At 42.3% G+C, this 22,803-nt stretch overlaps 1 protein-coding gene and 1 long non-coding RNA gene across 2 annotated transcripts in view; both read right to left on the bottom strand.

The window, feature by feature from the left end:
* FAM135B (family with sequence similarity 135 member B) overlaps positions 1 to 19,757 on the bottom strand; it is a 261,734-nt gene extending 241,977 nt beyond the window's left edge. The window contains exon 1 of the mRNA XM_072034282.1: positions 19,711 to 19,757. The gene's annotated coding sequence lies outside the window, so the exon portion shown is untranslated. The remainder of the gene's footprint in view (positions 1 to 19,710) is intronic.
* On the bottom strand, positions 16,947 to 18,406 carry LOC140001684 (uncharacterized). Its single transcript, XR_011807163.1, has 3 exons — positions 18,343 to 18,406; positions 17,843 to 17,926; positions 16,947 to 17,288 (listed from the first exon to the last, which is right to left on the bottom strand). It is a non-coding gene; the product is annotated as an uncharacterized lncRNA (long non-coding RNA).
* Positions 19,758 to 22,803: the final 3,046 nt, after the last annotated feature.

The following is a 22,803-nucleotide window of genomic DNA, read 5'->3' as shown; positions in this document are numbered from 1 at the left end:
GAAACACGCTATATCATTTTTAAGGGCCAGTCATCCTGGCAGCCTTTGTTCTTAGGCTCAGAGTGCTCAGCTCTTTTTGGTTCTAGTTGGAACCGGTTTAGCTCTAACACCTCAGTCACTATGACCACTATAAAGAGTAAGGTAGTAATAATATTTCCACGTACAACGAAGTTTTTCTGATCTGAGGCTCAAACCCATGGGGCTAAGAAGCACTTTGGAATAACTCCCATCTCCTGCTTCTCTCCATAGGCACGGAATGAACCAAATTCAGATGTTTTCTGATTTAAGCAGAGGTGGCTCCTACTGCAGGTGTCATCACCCCCAACTTAGACCTGCCGGCAAGCATTCACTTTCAGTGCTCAGTGAACAAATGTGATGGGTAATCCAAAGCCAACTATCATCCACGCACTCACATGCTTTTAAAGTTTGGTGTATTTGGCTTAGCAAAGGCTGAGTTTTTAACCTTGGCACCAGTAATTAAAGGAATCCTACAATCTGTTCTGCTAAAAGTGTAATTTCTATTGACACAAACTAAGTTTTTGAGGAGAACTAAGTGCAATAACAACAAATATGGCCATGTAGTTACAGTCAGGCTAAAGCTAAGAAATAATTACAAAGTTTAGCAAAAGTCATAGATCTCCCAGAGTATATGTTTATGGTTTCCAAGGCAAGATCAGAGGGAATAACACAATCATCTTTTCTAAGCTACCAGGACAATTTCATACCCTTTCAGTCAGTGCAGCAGGAAAGATTCTTCTTCCTTAGGATGTTCCTACATTTAATTTCTTTAAACTGTGGTTGAATGAGGTCAAAAATGTTGGTAAGACATATGATGTTGATCCTATTTAAGATGACATCTGGGACAGCTGATGGGTATCTTGTGTCTGGTGTTTTATACAAAGAGTTTTATAAAATAAATGATCATGATCCTTTCCTCTCGGTTTGTGTGACAGTTTTTAGAGACAATGAATATTGACCAGCATCTTCATGCAATGGTACAAGAGTTCAGCTTCATTGTCACAAGACCTTTCCCTATCTTTGACCAAAACACCATCTGCTTTGCTAAAGCAGAACAAGGTATCTGGTCATTCTGCTCTCAGCACCCAGTATCTCTCACAGCTTTGTGAACAATTCTTGCTGCCTATGATACCTCTTTTCTTGCTGTACAGAGTCTGGGTACCACCTGAAACACAGGATGACACTTTCCGAAATCAGAACAGATTTCGTGGGAGAGGAATGTACATTTCTGTGCTCTTTTTGTTTTATTATTGCTATTATTACTTCTCTGGATATTTCCACATATGATTATGGGTTTATGATAAAATCACCTTAAAAAAATAAAAATCCCTTTCAGTAAATATTTATTCTTAGAGGTCAAAAAAATGCATTTTAATAACTTTTTTTTTTTTTTTTTCTAACTTAACTCTTCTACCTACCTCAGAAAGGGTTCACAAAAATCCAGATAAATCCTGTGTGGGGAAAAAAAATAATAATTCTGTACAAGAGTTCATATGAAACATTGCATCCAGCTGTCAGATCAGTAGTGTCAGCAGTAGTGTCAGGTTTATAGATTATTTCACTGAGTATTCAGAATGTGCTTTCAGATATCAAGGGTGATGCATGCATGCAAAAAAGCTGAAGAAGAAGGGGCTCAGACACCACAGCTTGGCCCTGGGAAGGAGGATACAGCAGGAGAGGTACTTGGAAGACCACCATGAAGGCACAGTGCTTAGCTGTCAGCCTGGAGTCGAAATGGCTATCAAGCAGCAGGACCAGCTACCACATATCACCCCAAAATACTTGCATCACCTGATGAAGACTGGTGAAACATTTCCAAAATATGAAATATGAATGTAAACCCATACACTGAGGAAGAGATAGACAGTGTTCCCAGGAGGATGCCTAGGGCGAGGAGGTCGACTCCACGCATCAGGACTGCCTCCACCAAGAAAGAAAGAAGGGTGATTGTCGTGGGAGACTTTATCCTTAGGGGGACGGAGGGCCCTATTTGTCGGCCTGACCCTACCCATAGGGAAGTCTGCTGTCTCCCTGGGGCCAGGGTCAGGGACGTTACCAGGAAGCTCCCCAACCTGGTACGCCCCTCTGATTATTATCCGCTCCTGATAGTCCAGGCGGGCAGTGATGACATTGATGACAGAAGCCTGAAGGCTATCAAAAGAGACTTTAGGGGGCTGGGACGGTTAGTGGACGGAGCAGGAGTGCAGGTAGTATTTTCGTCCATCCCTACGTTGACAGGGAGGGGTACGGAGAGGACAAGGAAAGCCCACTTGTTAAACACGTGGCTCCGGGGCTGGTGCCTACGCAGAAATCTTGGGTTTTTCGACCATGGGGCAGTTTACTCAGCACCTGGTCTGATGGCCGTAGACGGGTCCCTATCCTCTAGGGGAAAAAGGATCCTGGGCCAGGAGCTGGCGGGGCTCATTGATAGGGCTTTAAACTAGGTAAGAAGGGGGATGGGGTTGAAGCAAGGACTGTTGGGGCTGTGCCAGGGGGAGCAATGGCAAGGCCGGAGGATAAGGCAATGGCCCAGCTGAAGTGCATCTACACCAATGCACGCAGCATGGGTAACAAACAGGAGGAGCTGGAAGCCATCGTGCAGCGGGCAGGCTACGACTTGGTTGCCATCACGGAAACGTGGTGGGACCAGTCCCACGACTGGAGTGCTGCGATGCCTGGCTATAGGCTCTTCAAAAGGGACAGGCAGCACAGAAGGGGTGGCGGTGTGGCTCTCTATATTAGAGAGTCTTTCGATGTTGTAGAACTCGAGGCTAGGAATGACAAGATCGAGTCCCTTTGGGTTAGGATCGGCAGGGACAACAAGGCTAGTGTCCTGGTCGGGGTCTGCTATAGACCGCCGAACCAGGATGAGGAGACGGATGAGGAGTTCTACAGGCAGCTGACAGAAGTTGCGAAATCGTCGGCGCTTGTACTCGTGGGGGACTTCAACTTCCCTGACATATCCTGGAAGCACAACACAGCCCAGAGGAAGCAGTCTAGGAGGTTTCTGGAGAGCGTGGAAGATAGCCTCCTGACGCAGCTGGTTAGTGAACCTACCAGGGGTGGTGCCCTGCTAGACCTTCTCTTCACAAACAGAGAAGGACTGGTGGAGGATGTGATTGTCGGGAACAGTCTTGGGCAGAGTGACCACGAAATGGTGGAGTTCACTATTCTTGGCGGGGCCAGGAAGGGAACCAGTAAAACCACTGTATTGGACTTCCGGAGGGCTGACTTTGGGCTGCTCAGGACACTGGTTGGTGGAGTCCCATGGGAGGCGGTTCTGAAGGGCAGAGGGGTCCAGAAAGGCTGGGCGCTCTTTAAGAGGCAAATCCTAATGGCGCAGGAGCGGTCTATTCCCATGCGCCCAAAGATGAGCCAGCGGGGAAGAAGACCAGCCTGGCTCAACAGAGAACTGTGGCTTGAGCTAAGGAGAAAAAAGAGGGTTTATAATCTTTGGAAAATTGGGCAGGCCACTAAGGAGGACTATAAGGATGTAGCGAGGCTGTGCAGGGACAAGATTAGGAAGGCCAAAGCTCATCTGGAGCTCAATCTGGCTACTGCTGTTAAAGATAACAAAAAACGCTTTTATAAATACATCAACACCAAAAGGAGGAGTAGGGAGAATCTCCATCCTTTACTGGATGCGGGGGGAAACTTAGTTACAAGAGATGAGGAAAAGGCGGAGGTGCTTAATGCCTTCTTTGCCTCAGTCTTTAGCAGCAAAACCGGTTGCTCTCTGGATACCCAGTACCCAGAACTGGTGGAAGGGGACGGGGAGCAGGATGTGGCCCTCACCATCCACGAAGAACTGGTTGGTGACCTGCTACGGCACTTAGATGTGCACAAATCGATGGGGCCGGATGGGATCCACCCGAGGGTACTGAGAGAACTGGCAGAGGAGCTGGCCAAGCCCCTATCCATCATTTATCAGCAGTCCTGGCTATCGGGGGAGGTCCCAGCTGACTGGCGGCTAGCAAATGTGACGCCCATCTACAAGAAGGGCCGGAGGGCAGACCCGGGGAACTACAGGCCGGTCAGTTTGACCTCAGTACCAGGGAAGCTCATGGAGCAGATCCTCTTGGGAGTCATCATGCGGCACTTGAAGGGCAAGCAGGCGATCAGGCCCAGCCAGCATGGGTTTATGGAAGGCAGGTCCTGCTTGACGAACCTGATCTCCTTCTACGACCAAGTGACGCGCTGGGTGGACGAGGGAAAGGCTGTGGACGTGGTCTACCTTGACTTCAGCAAGGCTTTTGACACCGTCTCCCACAGCATTCTCCTCAAGAAACTGGCTGCTCTTGGCTTGGACTGGCGCACGCTTCGTTGGGTTAGAAACTGGCTGGATAGCCGGGCCCAAAGAGTTGTGGTAAATGGAGCCAAGTCCAGTTGGAGGCCAGTCACTAGTGGCATCCCCCAGGGCTCGGTGCTGGGGCCGGTCCTCTTTAACATCTTCATCAATGATCTGGATGACGGCATTGAGTGCACCCTCAGTAAGTTCGCAGATGACACCAAGCTAGGTGCGTGTGTCGATCTGCTCGAGGGTAGGAAGGCTCTGCAGGAGGATCTGGATAGGCTGCACCGATGGGCTGAGGTCAACTGCATGAAGTTCAACAAGGCCAAGTGCCGGGTCCTCCACCTGGGGCGCAGTAACCCCAAGCAGAACTACAGGCTGGGAGATGAGTGGTTGGAGAGCTGCCAGGCAGAGAAGGACCTGGGAGTGATGGTGGACAGTCGGCTGAATATGAGCCAGCAGTGTGCTCAGGTGGCCAAGAAGGCCAACGGCATCCTGGCTTGTATCAGAAACACTGTGACCAGCAGGGCTAGGGAGGTGATCGTCCCCCTGTACTCGGCTCTGGTGAGGCCGCACCTCGAGTACTGTGTTCAGTTTTGGGCCCCTCGCTACAAGAAGGACATCGAGGTGCTTGAGCGGGTCCAGAGAAGGGCGACGAAGCTGGTGAGGGGCCTGGAGAGCAAGTCCTATGAGGAGCGGCTGAAGGAGCTGGGCTTGTTCAGCCTAGAGAAGAGGAGGCTCAGGGGTGACCTTATTGCTCTGTATAAGTACATTAAAGGAGGCTGTAGAGAGGTGGGGGTTGGCCTGTTCTCCCATGTGCCTGGTGACAGGACGAGGGGGAATGGGCTAAAGTTACGCCAGGGGAGTTTTAAGTTAGATGTTAGGAAGAATTTCTTTACTGAAAGGGTTGTGAGGCACTGGAACGGGCTGCCCAGGGAGGTGGTGGAGTCACCATCCCTGGAAGTCTTCAAAAGACGTTTAGATGTAGAGCTTAGGGATATGGTTTAGTGGGGACTGTTAGTGTTAGCTTAGAGGTTGGACTCGATGATCTTGAGGTCTCTTCCAACCTAGAAATTCTGTGATTCTGTGATTCTGTGATTCATAGTAGAAGTGATATCTGGAATTTAAGTAAATGCTTAGCACACAGACAGACTTAGCAGTTCAAATAAATGTGTGGCAAACAAAAGCAGTCAATAGGAAAATACATGATATAATAAACAGGGACTTGGTTAAATGCATGTAATAGAGACCTGCAATGCATCCCTCACATGCCAGCTGCTGAGCTCAGTGTTGTGGCTAACCATGGATACCTCGGCTTGCTGTTTACTGCATAAAGCAGCAAAGCCTGTGACACAAATCTGCTGTTGAAATTTAGATCTGTAACTAAGGTAACTAAGTCAGGGTACCCAGAGAGAGAGAGAGACGGAGCAGTCAGTATTGATGCTGGCCAGTACCTGAGCAGCTGAAACTGGAATAGTCAGGGTAATATCAGGGTCCCTGCAGGACCAGAAACAGCAGGAGGGAAAGTTAGATCTAGAAAGAAGCAAAAACCAGTGTCCTGTTGGTATTTACACCCACAGCAGCACTCACTGCAGTTACAGTACTCAGGTATATGAGCACCCCACCACCTTCAGTGGCATGGCATCATAATCCCTCTGGGGCCTGAACATGGTAATGTTTCCATTTCTGTAATGTGAGATTGCACCCAGAGTCATAGAGTGGTCACAAAGGAAGCCCAATATAGAGAAAAGAGCCAAAAACTCCTTTTCTGAGTGTATAAGCTTTTCCACACAGTACTGGACCATCACTTCTATGAAAGTCCTTAGAAGGTAGAAAAAAGTGACGTGAAAACAAGAAAATATTTAATTTGATCGTGAAGCTGTCATGCACTGAGATTCCTGTGTTTTCTTTTTCCTCTTGGCTTTGTATTTCTTTTGTTCACCCTTCTTTTGATGTGCATTATTGCAGAGGAACTGCTGACAGTCACTGCTTCAGATGTGGGACCATATCACAGCAGGATTAGCTAAATCACAAAGGCAGAGCATATACAGTATCAAACCCCTTCCTATTTACATCCCAGAGGCAGATGGCAGTAAGAAATGAATTTTCTCATATTGTTAAAGCTTGTGCATTTTCACCTGTGAGAATGATTTTTGCCTTGGTTCCAGAAGGGAACAGATTTTACAATTAAAATGGAAAAGATGAATAAGCTCTACATCAAGGTGACTAATATGTTCTGTAAGTTTGCTACAAGCATGTTTCTTTTTATTGTAGTTTGTTTGTTTGTTTAAACTGAAGCTCTCAAGGACTGTTTTTGCTTTGCATATAGCTTTGTGATAAGACATGTGTAAGTTTATTATTCTTGCAACACGAACACGTAATGACACAACCCCATGTTAGAAATGCTCTTTATCCCACACACAGACTGGGAGGTCCCATGATATATTGAGATACGCTAGATTAGTGCATAATGCATTTCTGAGTTTGAGGCTTTAGCAGGATTATTAACTGTAGTAAGGTGCCAAACACAATGCAAACAGGATTTTTCTCAAGATCTTGAGAAGAAATCTCTGCAAAAATGATGCAACAGAGGAGTTGTGCAAGAACAACTCAGATTTAATAAATATATAAATAAATAAATGTATTTACAAGATATTCTCCTGCAAAGATTCTTCTTTAGCAAGATAGGGTATATTGCAAGCAAGCTTTAGTTTGAGGATGAGGTGAAATTTTGCAAGAGACAACTACTACAGCCAAATTATATCAAAGGGATCCAACAAATGAAAAAACATTTTTAGTTCTGTTGTAGATAGAGGTAAATAAGATTCTTTCTACTTTCATATACTGGAATGAACAACCATGGAAAACTATGTCCTGATAAGTTCTGTCCTGATTGCTGCTGCTGTGACATAAGCAAATTTCTCCCAGATATCCTCCTTCCGATAGGGTCTGGAACTGAACCACAAACCACAACTTTCCTCCTCAGACATAAGACAGTAAAACCTTTTCCTCCCTAAAACTGAGCAAAAAGTTTTCCTCCTCCCACATAATACAGGATTTGAGTTGTGAATGACCAACACAGGGCTAATAAGTCTCCCTAGCCATTCTCATTTCTTCTATATTCATTTTTCTCTAGAGCTACTCTGAAGGATGCCCCACATGATTCATTGGAATTTAATTACACAAAACAAATGTCCAAGTGCAAGCTCCATCTTTCTAGCTAATTTGTTTCATTAACATATTGGTTAATAATTGGTTTTCTTTTACTGTACATCATATTGATTGTGCATTAGATCTTCATAGCACTAATGGCAATGTGGATACTGTCTTCCATTATTGAGATATTTACTATAAAAGGCTGTGTAGAACAGATTAGATAGCCATGTCAAAGTAGTATAAAGCTGACCCTAGTTAAAAGCACTAATGTTTAAATTGCCTTTTATTTTTCTTTTGGATAAAGACAAGTTTCATGCGGAGTGTTTAGCTCTTGGTAATTTATTCATATAGCCATACAAAAAAAAAAAAAAAAAAAAAGCAAGGTTTTAGCTTTTGACTTGTTATTCTGCCATGATAAATCTATAGTAATTTATTGCACTTTAAATAAAAGTTGAGCTGCCTTCTGCTCACTATAGCCTCAACATGTGTGGTGATCATTATGAAGCTGTTGTGAATTTCCATCCTAGCTGATCTCTAGGTCAGGTGGCTGTAATTGCATGTACTCACTTTGAGAGCTATTCTTCTACTTTACGCTTACAGAATATTACTGGTAAATCCTATATTTACTTAACTGTCACAGTGCTGTGATTATGCAGATCCATAGCGCACTGGTGGGTAATGACTGAGCCTAGCTGTTCTCTTCAAGCCCCACAGATCAAAATTGCCAAGCAACAAGGATAGACAGCCTACAACTTAAATTACTGGACATCAGATGCACTCATATACAAAATTATTTTCATCATTAAGCTTCACAATAAAGTTATTTTTAAGACACTGTCTCATTATTTTTTTTTAATTCTTGCACATCTTTTCAAATCACTAACAGTTAACAGCAGTGAAATGTATACTTTAGCTTCATTTAACAATTGTTCAATTGAAAGCCAGACATTTCACAGTAATGCCTTTGCTCATTTGCCATTTTCTTTTTGGACTTCACAACTGTTGTTATTTTTTCTTAAATTACAAGACTGCAGAAACAGAGTTCTGAAGTCAAAACCCATTTCTGATGTAGCATATTTAATCCTTATCATGAGAGAAAAGTCTTTCAACTATAATCCCTAAAAATGAGCAGGGATAGAAAAATAACTCAGTATATCTTAACTCTATGTTTTTCTAACACTGCAGATGGATAACTCTAAAGTGAGAGCATTTCATTGTAGCTGCTTCTGAAAAAGATTTCCACAGATAAAAAAAAGTATCTTTGTTTTCACCAATTTCTATCCCTTTCTGTTACATCTGTGCTCATCTTTAACCAGCTGATCTCTGTTACTGTTTAACTCTCAATATTCCTTTGTTCTTAAAATAGTTTAAGTTTGCATTCAGTCCCAAATTCAGGGCACACATCACACCATTTATAGCATTTTTATGTGATCCACCTCTTTCCAGAACAATTTTCAGTTAGCTCTTAAACAGGCTGATTAGAACAGGAATAGAAAAGATGAATAGGAAAGAGATTTAGAAAAAAAAAATCATCAAAGTGAAGGGGCCAAAGAACTTTAAAATTGATTTATTTAATCTGTCACCAAAAGGAAAAAAAAAAAAAAAGTTTCCTTTCCATAGACACTAGAACTTGGACCAAAAGAAAGGAAATAAAGTCCACTGAATTTTTCTGTGAGAAATGCTCGATCTGTTATATCTATCTGCTGAAATATTTCTACATCCCAAATGAGAAAAAGAAAAGCTTGGTCAAGAGGATCCCAGGGCTTTAAGAACAAACTTTACTGGTACTCCATTCCTCCCACAAATCTGGGGTCTGTCCATTCAAGTTCCCTCCCATCATCTTTCCCACAGCAGGTTCTTCTCCCGAGCAGTTTCTACACTCCCTACGCTAAACTCCAAATCTCCTCATGCTTTAAAATCTCTTCTCACCTCTGGAGCAGATAGGTGATGCCAGAAATCAGCTGGAAGAAGGGGATCTCATGCAGAAAGGATTGACCTATGAGCACCACCAATTCAAATCTGCACGATTAACTAGCCTATTATTAACTTAAAGCAATTTAGGCTGACCCTAATCATGGAATGGATGACTGGCTAAGCAGAGGAGGTGAGAGGCTTTGTGGCATAGCTATCATTTAATCGTTGTTCTTACTCCCATCTTCTTCCTGGACAAATTAATGCAACAGTTGTGGTAAGACAGGAAGAGAAATCCAGGAAGAAGCAAGCCAGGCTCACGCTTGCATGCTTTACCTGCAAGGTTTCTTGCCTTGATGATTAGTACACTAGTGAAGAAATGGGAAAATTAATGTCAGGGCAGAAGTACAAATCACCATGGCTCCAGATGCTTCCAAAAGCACTAATGCTTTTAACACATATTCAGATGAATCAAAATATTTTCTCTTTGAATAACAAAGAGCAATGCTGTAAGTGCTATTTAAGACACTTTGACTGTACTGAACATATTTACAGCTCCTGCATTAGCGTGTACATTAATTGCTCTTGTAGCTTTACTATCTTATAAAAGTGTTTAACACTGATGGAGCCGAGGATAGCAGACTGTTTTGAAGTTCTAATTAAATATAATCAAAATTAATTTAATAGACTCAATTTTCAGAAAACATCAGGAAGCTTTCCCATTGAAGTGAAGTCTCCTTTAAGTAGGTTATGCTGGACAAACAGGAGTTGCAACACCACTGATTTCTGCCTGCACCTCAGATATTAAGGCTTTGCTGCCCCTGCCAGTTAGTCCATACCCACTTTCCACTAACAGACCCCAGCATTTGGCCAGCATCTCTTCCCATCATTGCTTGAACAGTTCTAGCATTGCAGCACCATTGTCACACTCTCCACTGTTGTCACTAGCTCTGCAACAGCTTCCCAAACACCAAACACCATGTATCAAATACCAACCCCTGGAGAGGAAAAGGAAAGTAATTTCAGGAAAGCACTTTATGGCCTGTTGTTCAGTTATTTCCTTCCAAGCATCATGAGCCTGTTGGTTTCTATACCTTAAAATTTTTGATGACTAAATACTGTCCCAGCAAGAAAACAAAATATTCTTGAATAATCCTCAGTTTATCTGCCCTGGTATTGCATTATGACACTTTTAATCTGTTCTCAGATTGCACTGACAAACACTACAGACAGCACTAATTCCAGACTAATAAAAACAGGAGCAGCAATAAGATCATAGAGTTTTTCCAATGTCTGTGATTGTGCTGTAGTATAAAGTGATGCCTGGAGATGTTGCAGAAGGAGATGGGAATTTTATTTTCTTCTTACACATGATTCACATCATCTTCTTTTGCTTTTAGTATTGCTCCCCTCTAGTGACACCAGCAGCAAGCTTAACTGATTTCCTTTATGGCTGCTGCTTAGTCACATATAAGTTTTATTTACTTTACCCAGAGAAGGATATCAAATGCAAAACTAGTAACAGCATGGAAAGTAAATGAGCAAGTGTAATCCATGGGTTTTACCCTTACCAAGCTGCATAGTTTTGCTGATACGATCTACATCCAGCGGAGATCTCCCATCTGCAGAAAAAGCATGATCTGAAGAGCGCACCAATGCCCAGCCCATGGGGGACAATCTCTCTGAAAGTAATTTTCAGACTCACCAGCTAAAACAAGCTTAGCTTCATGGTCTCAGCATGGACTGGATTTCAGCTTCATTGAAGATATTTTGGACTTTCTGTAGCACTAATACATTAGATTCATAGAATATCCTGAGTTGGAAGGGACCCACAAGGATCATGAAGTCCAACATTACCGAATGATAGACCCATGATGACTATAAACAGGTTATCTTCATGAAAAGGGAGGGGTCATACTTATACCCCAAATCCTTCTATAGCACATTGGCTGACAGGATCCATGTTTCAAGACATGAAACATGTATACGCCTATTTAGGCGTATATAGGGTAGATTTAGAAATATAACAAAAAGCATAAACTGCTCTCCTAGTAACCATGTAGGGCAAAACTCATATTGCCCAAAATAAAGAACCAAAACCAGATTTGGGGACTGTGAAAAAAGAGCTAATTTCTCTTCTCAGCTATAAAGACAGGTAAAGTATCTTGCTCAGATGTTGGCCTCAACAAGGTAAGCATTGCTATAAGAAACAGAGAAAAAGGGAGAGAGAGAAAGAAAAAAAAACTTAATTAATCTCACCTTCTGGCTGTCTTATACTCATAATTTACCTGCTATGCAGGAGACAGCATCTTGTGTCAACCTCGAATCTGTCTTTGGGGAGAAGTTCTTGGAGTTTGTCATTTACACTCTCTTTGCAGACTGCAACAGAAAGTGACTACGCTTTTGTATAGACACCTACTTTCCCAGATCGTGATAGACTTTATATTTGTAATAATATTTTGTCTTTTGCACTACCTTGCATCTCAGCAGGGCAGAACACTTTGAAAACATTTAATTAAGCCTTATGACGTCCCTCCAAGTTTGTCAGATAAGTGTTTATAATGGCATCAGGTATTTAAAATGGTTTACAGACACAAAAACTGATCATTTGGGGTGACAGAAGTCAGAGAGTCTAGCCCTTGGCTTCATTTACAGGTGGACAGAAAGGTATAAGACTATTCTCAGTCTCTAAGAAGAGGCTGTGGACAACCACAGTGTCCACAAGGTAGAAGGTGTTCTGTTCTGGTGTCCAGAATGAAATCCTAAAACAGAACAGCCCTCACCCAAATGAGCCAGAAAAGCTGGCCATGTAGCTGGAAGCTAGCACATTACCTGCAATTCTCAGACTTCCCCTGGGCTGCCATAATCTCTTGCCACAGCACCTGTCTTGATAAATTACAAAGACACGTGCATCCTCAGACAAGTGGATGGAGAAAATAAAAACAAGGAAGCTGACACTAAGACCCTATACATGGTAATCCACTGCCTTGAAGAGGTGGAATAAGAGAGACACAGGACTTGTCTGCTTACACTGAGGTTCTAAATATCTTAGGCTGATATCTCTAGGTTTATTTGCTGTATTCCATTGTCATGATGTTGGAGTTGGCAGTTTGGTAGATGGCAAAGCATCTCCTGCCTGATGCTCAACAGCCTTTTCTCCAAGCCTGAGCCAGGCCAGACTTCAAACATGCTAGCCAGACCACCTCTCCATCATGTACTTTGTTACCCAGTCTTTCAAAATGTGGCAGTATTTTTCCTGCCATGTAGACATGCTGCTGTAAGGTAGGGCATACCTCAAATTACTAAAATTTTGTACAGATACCAACGAGCTAAATGTTACCTGAATGCTGTATTTAGATAAACAAAGAACTCCCACCATGAGACAATCCTTTAATTGGCATCGTCTTAATTCCTCTGTCTCAGCTTTCCTACCTAACCAGCCACACAGAAGTGTCTGAAGGAAATCTCAGATATTCACAGATCTTTGGGTGCCCTACATACTGCTACACTCATACCAACTGCCCAGACTATCTAAGCATCTTGCTTATTTCTTTTTGTTTGTTTGTTTTTGTTAAAGTCTTGATTGGAGTAAGAGAAGAAGGAACAAGACCAAAGGACAGAGGGGAAAGGAACACCTGCCAGGTAAATATAAGTCATATATATGCATCCATCTGAGCCAAGCAGGGTGAGAAATTTGCTAAATCATTTAATCCATCTCTTCTAAGCCTTCTGTACGCATACACAATTGGGACATTCTAGTCAATCACTATTAAACAGATTTAAATATCTCTTAAAGAAAGAGATCACTGCAGGATTTGGCATATCTTAGGGTTCCTTTTTTCTCTTACTATAGAGGAATGTTGTTGGGGTTATAAAATATATACCTCTGCTACAAACACGCTTGCATTAGTAGGATGCACTGCAAGTAATTTGGCTAATGTGCTGCATTTGGAAAAAATCAGCACACGCCAGGTAAAGAGACACATGAATTAGCTTTTTTCTAATTTCTTAAAAGCCCCAGTCTGCTTCATCATGTCAAGAGTTTGCAAATGTTTATGCTGGCATTTATAAATAAGATTTATCGTGGCTTGCTAAATGCAGAAGAGAAGATTACTTAAAATAACCATCAAACACTTATCATTGCCTAGCTTTTCGGAGACCAAGAGTTGTCTTTTGTGGTTTTTTGTTTGTTTGTTTTTGTTGTTGTTGTTTTTAATATATATATATATATATAATTATTTATTTTTTTTTAAGTGGGACTAAGCACCTATAACACCTTTGAAGTTAAAAGCACCTAATTCAAATGTCCTTTTTAACAGTATCATGTCTGATCTTGAGGTCTCTTCCAACCTAGAAATTCTGTGATTCCGTGATTCTGTAAAGGCCCAAAATGAACTGCCTAGGATCCTGTACAAACGCTACAACTGTAACCTCTCCTCTTTTGTCACTCTGTAGTTGATTTTAATTCTTTCAATATCTTTGGGAAAAACTGTACCTGCTCAAACATGTCACTGATCAGCAATGCAGAAACTGGAATGCCTTCTGCTGGAAACGCTTGAATACACACCACCAAACATAAAATAAAGGTATAAAGAATAAATCCCTATTTCTGAAAATGTTTTGCATTTTATTACTGTGAGAAAATATAGTTCTTTTTTCTTTGTTTACTCTTGAGAAGCAACACAGGGACCCATTCTCTGGGAGAGCTCTCCGTACTGCAGAGTACAACCAACTTGAAGGTGAGGACAAACAGAAACCAGTTCCATTCCCATTTCATTGCATTTCTTGAAGCTGGTTACGGGTATAGAGATGAGTAGGATGAGCTGTTCAGCAGAACACAACATTCTCTGGGAATAATTCTGAGGAAATGTAAATTGATAGGTATCCACTAACTTAAACTGGGACCAGAGGAGATGTCAAGATGCTCTACAGAAGCAGCGACTCTCACCTTCCTGTGCACCTGGAAATCTCTAGGAATTGGGGGACATTTCAAACATGAGGAGAACTATGTGTAGGAATACCAACAGCAGGTTTTAGAAGACTACAGAGCAACCTGTCAAATATTATTTCTCATCACTCCCAAGTTTTAACATAACAGCGCTAAACCCTACCATGTAATTTGCCCTGGGGCAAGCAGGGAATGTCCCATCCTGCTGCCCCACCAGGGCACACCCCTGTTTCCATCTGTACAGGTCCCCTGGACTAACCACTAGTGTGAAATGATAGGACTGTGGTCATCAACAAGAGGACTAAAGCATCCAGGGAGATGCTTGAAAAGGTCTAGGAGGCAAGAAAGGAAAGGAAAATCCTCTGGACATCAGGGAACCTTTTCCCTCCCTACAATCATCCAGGGTTTTGCTGGCATCCCACCACCACTCAGTCCCTTAACATGGAAGAAGACATCATTCAGAAGGAGAAAGCACAGAATTTTTCCACAAATCAGCTAGAATCCAAAGTGTAACGCCTCTTCTCCTTGAAAATTAATTGACTTGGAGAAATGTGAGAATTTGCACTGACAAATTACAACCACCCAGAGACATTTTAATTTGCCTTTAGCTGTTGGGGGTGAAGGAGGTTGGGTTAAGAAGTAAGGCAGACATGGGGACAAACAGAACTTTCAGGACATAGCCTGAAATAGTTTTCATGTAGCATATATATCCTGCAGAAGTGAAATAAATCTGAGGGACAGCAGACAGGACACAGCAACCTAACCTACCGTAGGCTCATTTTCTTTCTGCGCTATCTGTCTGAAATAGCCTTGTGAGGTTCCGATGTCATCTATCAGCTCCACCTACACACACCTCCTGGAAAGGACCTGAATAGAAAACTGTGTCCCTGCAAATTGTACGTAACTTGGTTGATAGCAGCAGCATCAGGTAGCCTCCTTGGTTTCAGGCAAAAGGAAGAGAGGCAAAGCTGAGAGAAGAAGGAGCACCATGAAGGTGTAATTGTGTTTGAGGCTGGGGCAGGGAAAGCAGGGGATGAAGTGAGTGAAAATTCATGAATACCCAAAGAGGAATGCTGGTGTGGATGTCAGGGCAAAAGTGAGCAAAGAATGGTTGGAAGGACAAGAGACAAGTCAGAGTGAATACCATGTTTGGGAGCTGCACATGACAATTCAATGTCAATTCTCTCTTATACCCTCCTAAGTGGGCTGACAGCTTGAGGCCAGCACTGGACGCACCAGGAATCGGACCCATTTTGCTGCATAATTGCTGGGCAAATCCCATCTGAAGGAGAGGTAGACTCCTGGGGGCATTTAAGACTTCTAGCCCTGGAGGTCTGAAAGTTTCCTTCTACTACACACACAAACCATTTTACGGATTAATACATCCATATTCAGCATTTCTAATGTCAGCTGGGGCTCCAGATCTTTTTGCACATGGTACTAAATCTGGAATCATGTCAGATATAGACAATGGAGTTATTCAAGTTCTCTCTCATACACAGAAACTGGATTTTTTTTTTTTTTTCCCTCCAGGCACCATCTGGTCAGTGCCACATGACCGAGCAAATGGTAAACCATGTTTTTGGTGATGGCAACACAGATTTCTTCCCTCACAGAACCGAAGCCTTTCTGCACTCTTTTCTCAGCCATGCCATAAATCCCTCTTCACACTAATTTATTCCACTGTGCCCTGTCAATTCATGCAAAGACAGCTTCATAAAAGAACATGCAACCACCCTTATGCTCTGCAAGGGCATAAAAAAGATTTAGTGTAAACAGCAATGAGGGATGAAGGGATAGGACCAGTAGGAAGTCTGGTCTTGTGACTAAATTAATATGACAGCCACTCCAAAACTTGTATTTTCTAGCAAAATGATGAGGTATCCTGAAAGTCTCCATGACAACACAGCCCAGCCTTGTGCTACAAGTTGCTTATGCAAGAAAGCATCTGAAAGTGTAGTGCCTGGGGTAGGTCTTCCAAAAAAATCAGGATTTCTGCTAATTCCCTCACCTTGCTTATTTGTTGTTGTTATTTTTTCATTTTCTGACATCTCAGATATTTAAAACGAAAGGAATTTTCACATGGTCTTCCCTAATTATATCACTGCTTTCTATTTTTGATTAAGAAGATATGCACAGAATTGTCAGATAAGATGAAGATCTGACACATTTTCCTTTGGTCAAAGTGCTAAAAACTTGTGGCTTAAACTTTTGTGTTTCTGGCAGAACTGTTCTGGTTGGTAGTCACCACAGGAGTGCAGAACAGTGGCAGACATCAAAATCACTTTGCTTACAGTGTACTATTGAAAATATAAACTATCAAATTTATATGGAATATACTTTATTACAAGGATTTCTTATGGAAAAAGAGGAGATGATTTTACATCATACAGGCTCTCACCCATGGTGGCATTCAGTTGCCTAAACTGAGGTGTCTGATGCCATTTGAGATACCCCAGGCTTTCCCACTGGCTTTCAGCTGCTTCTCCAGAAGAGACCAGGGTTCCTGCAGGTCTTATGTCATGTCTGCCAGCTCTGTGTGAACAACTCAGCCACCACAGCATTTAACACCAGAGTTAAGGACATGAAATAAACTGGTATCTGGCATTATCAGTCTTCACAAAAGCCAGGATTTCACCCCATAGATCTTATCTGGTGCATATTCAGAGAAGTAACAATTTTATTTTAAAAAGAAAGAAAGAAAAAATATAATCAAGTCCTTAGTTTAGACCCTATCTATAGGAAAAGCCTAGACATCTCTGATTTCAGGGTGCATTCCACTGATTTCAGTGTTACCAGGAGGTTGCACAAGGTTCACCAGTGAAAATAAAAAAGCAGTCTCCTTGCATGGGGGCTGGCTTAGTTTCCCAGTAAAGCTTCAGTTTCCACTAGCATCCCAGAAACAGAGGTTGGAGCAGAGTATTAAAAGATGTCTTATTAAGTCAACATGGGTGGAGAATTAGCCTGCAAACAAATAAGCCAAGCAGGGATTATATAAGATTTAATACAATCTTTTATCAGAGCTGAGGAGTCCCTAATTAAACTAACTATGTAAAATACTACTTAATGAGCCCATAAATAAATACCAGCAGGAGAGGTGGCAGAACTATAAAACACCTGCTGGGGAAGGTCTGATCTCCAGAGGAGAGTTAAGAAGAACAAAGCAAAGATCAGAACTGTTAGAGCACCCCAGCCCACCTCAATAATGGACATCCCTGAGGAGAAACACACAAACACTTAGGGAAACACCTACAGCCTCCTACCTTCCCTCACTAGCATCTTCATCTTTTTGGTAATTTTAGTGGAGCTTAACATTAGTAAACATTCAAAACATGCAGTAGTGCAATTGTCCTTTGAAGTCTCTCCTTTCACACATTACATTTACTCTGTTTAAACCACTGCTAACACCCCAGCAAGTTCTGCTTGGCATTGCCTTTGATTTGAAGGGTGTGTGCAATGCCTTGCCAAGTCCAGGCAACTATGATGATGCATATTTAAGGGACCATGGCAAAAGTTACCTGAGTTCCTGGCAGAAAGGAGATCATCTAGAACGAATGAACCACTAAACTCCAGTCAAGCCAGATAATTGGCATGCAAAAGACCTGGGGAGGCGAAGACTTAATGGTGAGTCAAACAAGGATATAAAATTTAGTCATTCCTGCTCCAGGGAAAGGTAGGCATCAGCTTTGCCTGGGAGCAGGGCTGGTCCTCTTACTTGTGGAACACCCCCCCACAATAAAACACAGAGTTGTAATGGCCTATTACAGATGCCACCCATGCCTCTATCCACATCCTGTTACTTTGTAAACTCTGCCAAGGCAACCACCCGGAGCAATAATCAAAGTGTCTGTCCACAACTTTTATCCCTTCTGAATATGATTCTGTCTTTCTTTCAAGACAGCGTGCCACATGGTTTTCCTAACATTACTCCAAAAATTTCAAATAAGCCACATTTAAGAGAGAGGGGGAAAAAAAAAAAAAAGCACACTCGCAAACACCCATGGCTGTATGTTTAGACCTCCCCTGTGTCTTCAGCAGTTCCCTCATCCTCAGCATTTAGACATCCACTACGCCGCTTGGAAGACTTTCCCTCTTTCAAACTCCATGGTGGTACTCAATAAAAACAAAGCGCCTGTGAACAACTAATTGCATTCCATTTTAGCTGGTCTTCAAGCTGCTCCACAATAATTTCTGCAGTATGACCACATACTGAAGATGCAACTTGCAGGAGCTACTTAAAGGTACGATCTCACCTGTTGCCTATAGCTTTCTAAATAGATCCCTCCTCCTTCAATGCTGTCCATCCTTTCTTAAAGGGTTGGTGTTCAACAGTAATCTTATTTTAGATCTCTTTCCAGCATGCTTTCAGAAAAGTAAACTTCATTTTCTCAGGCCTAACAGTCATACTCATCTGAACAGCTGAATCTGTTGATTGATCCAAATTAGCAAGTCCTGAGTGGAGAAGATTGCATTATGTCTTCAGATCAGCACCACTATAAGAATCCTCCTAGAATCCTCCTTTCCCCTGCTATGTGGAATAGCTTCTGCTGCTTTAGAAGGAGCAGATAGGTAGTTTTGTGTGTTTGTTTGTTTGTTGTTGTTGTTTGTTTTTAACCCGGGGAAGGGGAAAAATAGAAAAAGAAATAGAAGTCTCCTATTAGAAATTTAATTTAATTTCTACAATAAGCATAATACATCTGTGTACAAGTCCGTAACTTACAGGAGAACTTTGCACAAGCCACTGAGCTGGAAAGCCAAGCTGGGGATCAGCAAGTAAACAAACAGATTACTCTTTTCATTTTCCCTGAATAATTTGTTTCAACATGGCTTTTACTACATCACGCATCATTATGGGTACTAATATATCAAGATCCTCAAGGAAACCTCAGAGGCTATCATACCAATTTCCACATCCATCACAGCAGAAATAATTTTTGGAAACTCCATACAACTTAGATTTCCCTTATTTGATTAGTAAATACCTTAAACTATCACCTTTACCTCAGATAACTGAAAAAAATATGATGGTGAGAACAGAATATAATCACCACAGGGAAGACGACACCGCTAATGAAGTTACAGTCTATATGGTATTTCACTTTCTTTGCAGTTGCTTTTTACCAGCTGATCTTGACACCTCATTCAAACAGGAGTATTCAAAGCATTTCAATTATGTGCAGAAAATAACCAAAGCCTTGCACAATAATGAACTAACGTCAAGACTGACAGACAGCTAGGAGATTTCTAGTCTCTCCTTGCAAAGACAACAATATTGACCTGTAACATCCATTTCCAACCCTAACCTATTCCAATGCAGAATACCTTTTTCTTTCTTTCTAAATCTGCTTTACTCCATCTCCATTATTTCTTAGTACAAGTAACTTACCTGTTTAAGCTAGCTCTCCCTTCTGTGTGGTAGCTTTTTAAAACAAAGATATATGCCTTAAAAAGCAGAGTATTTATAGGAGAGGCTCTGCCACAGTGAAGATTATGTTAAGTGGTGGGAAGGACTAAGATCCCAAACGTGCATACGTATTCATCTACACCCACAACATCACTGACAGCATTAGGTGAGCTTGTCTTGCTGCAAGCAGTAGCTGATGCCAAAGCACATAGTTTGTGTGTATAGTATTGAAGATTTGTTTGGTTTTGTTTCTTCTCCTGAAAGCAAGTGTGTTGTCATAAGGAGCAGAAATCCCTTTAGAGACATAGACATTTAATGCAATGATGTTTACAACAGCAGAGTGGTGGAGATAATAGCTGAATAAAATTTTACTTGAGTACTGCAGAAAACTACATTTTGCAGTAATGAGGTTTTGCTATAGTATATATCTGACCATAGTGGCTGTCAGTTTGAGTTAAAGCTGAAAAAATAATGTTCAAGTACTTTTTTCATTTCACCTTTCTTGTCTGGAACAGAGCTGTTTTGTTTTCTGTTTGCATTTCAGGCCTGATGTCTGCAAAACTGAGTCCAAAAACTGAAGGCAGTTGGAGTTATAAGTAATTAAGCCCTCTAGGAAAAAAAAAAAAAAAAGGCTTTTTGCGTCCCTTATGATCATGTTTCATGCATTTTCATTTGCACCATGCAGCTATACCAGGGAATAAAATAAGTATTAGGCTTTCTCATTGCACCTGAATACAGAGTAGAGAGCAAGCTGCTGTGACTCTTTCCTAAAAGCACTGGAATATGCTACTATTCACCAGCTCAAGTCCTTTCTAAATCAGAAATCTTCTATATACAGACAACAATAGCAAGCACTGTGGTGTGAGGGCTGCATCCAGCCCTGAAACAAGACAACACCTGGCACAGACCCACTGGCATTAATGAGGTGATGTGCAAACATTGATGGTATCTGCTGCTTGGTTCCTGTGCAATGTGACTTTTCCTGATGCACCCTCTTTCCCTCTATGCATGCAACTGCAGCAGCCACATGTAAGGACTTGCTATTTGTTGTGTGCCTGTTTGATCTCGGGAGCAGAGCTTTTCCTTTCAGCTCCTGACTGTGAGGGCAGGTCATACTTCTAAAGGATTAAATTTCAAACTTTTTTTGGGGAACAATTTCTCCTACCCTCTCCCTGTTATTTCTGTCCTAGCTTTTCAGGTTTAATCACATAGAAGCAGATTAGGTTTGTTTGTTTGTTTTCTTCATGCTTCTTAGAAGCACAAGGACAGACTTCCAAGATGAACTAACCTTTTTAATATCTCCCTTCAGGGTTTCTTTTTTTTCCTTGTTATATTCTACTGGCTCATATTAGAGGGGTTTACCAGTGTGCATTTACACAGGTTAAATCAGTCTCACTTCAGTGTCTGGTAAAATTATGGAGATTATTCTGGGATTTACTGGAAAACACTTAAAGGCCAATGCTGTCATCGGTCAGGGCCAATACGGATTCACGAGGGGAGGGTCATGTCTAACAAATATTATTTCCTTCCATGATGAGATCACCCAGCCAGTTGATCAAAGGAAGCCAGTCAATGTAATCTTTCTGGATTTCAGTAAAGCCTTTGATACTGTCTCCCACAGTATCCTGCTGGACATAATGACCAGAAAACAGTCAGATAAAAGCATAATAAGATGGGTGAGCAACTGGCTGATGGGTCAGGCCCATAGAGTTTTTGTAAATGGGGTTACATCAGGCTGGTGACCTGTCACTAGTAGGATTCCTCACAGCTCCATTTCAGGACCAGTCCTCTTCAGTGTTTTTATAAATGATTTGGATGAAGGACTTTTTGAGTTTTTTGAGAAAGTTCACAGATGATACCAAATTGGGTGGAGCTATTGACACCATCGAGGATAGTGAAGTCTTTCAGAGAGATTTAGACAGGTTGGAGAGCTGAGCAATTACCAACAGTATTAAGTTTAACAAGAGCAAGTGTTGGATTCTGCACCTGCGAAGGGGCAACCCTTGCTGTACATACAGAATGGGGGATGAGATGTTGGAGAGCAGCCCTGCAGAGAGGAATCTGGGGGTTTTGGTTGACAGCAAGCTGAACACGAACCAGCAGCATGCCCTGGTAGCCAGGAGGGCCAACCATATCCTGGAGTGCATCAAGCATAACATTGCTAGTCAGTCAAGGGAAGTGACTGTCCCACTCTGCTCTGCGCTGGTGCAGCCTCACCTCGAATACTGTGTGCAGTTTGGGGCAACACAATAAGAAAGATATAAAACCATTAGAGAGTGTCCACAGGAGGGCAACAAAGATGGTGAAGGGTGTGGAGGGGAAGATGTTTGAGGAGCAACTGAGGTGCCTTGGTTTATTCAGCCCAGAGCAGAGTAGGCTGAGGGGAGGCCTCATGGCGGCCTGCAGCTCCCTCACGAGGGGAGCGGAGGGGCAGGCGCTGAGCTCTGCTCTCTGGGGACAGTGACAGGACCCAAGGGAATGGCATGGAGCTGGGACAGGGGAGGGTCAGGCTGGGGGTTAGGGAAAGGTTCTGCACCCAGAGGTGGTTGGGCACTGGGACAGGCTCTCCAAGGCACTGGTCACAGCACCGAGCCTACTGGAGTTCAAGAATTGTTTGGACAGTGCTCCCAGATATATGGTCTGATTTTTTGTGTGGTCCTTTAGGGACCCAGGAGTTGGACTCAACAAACCTTGTGGGTCTTTTCCAACTCAGTTATTCTATTATTCTATGATATCTAAACTTCATATCTACATAACTGAAGCATGGCACTTTACCTTAGATGAGATCCAGAAAAGAGCATGGAAGTGAAAGTCCCTGTTTTAGGGGGAACAACCATGCATACTTCCATCATGGGAATTTTCATGCCTATCTCAGGGGATTTTTGCTACCTCAGCAGGCCCACAGACCCACAACCTCTACTTTTGGATGAAAAAGTGTCACAAATTCTCTATATCCCATAGCTGCAGAACTGCAGTAATCTTCACCAACATAATACAAGAGCTCAAAGGAGCTGAGGGATGGGCTTTAGTTAAGGATTTCCCAGTCACACAGGAGTAGAGGCAGGAAGGAGAGAA

This window comes from Anas platyrhynchos, chromosome 2 (assembly GCF_047663525.1).
Source record: "Anas platyrhynchos isolate ZD024472 breed Pekin duck chromosome 2, IASCAAS_PekinDuck_T2T, whole genome shotgun sequence".
Lineage (NCBI taxonomy): Eukaryota > Metazoa > Chordata > Aves > Anseriformes > Anatidae > Anas > Anas platyrhynchos.
Note: the sequence above shows the minus strand (reverse complement) of the source record. Positions and strands in the feature narration are given on the sequence as shown.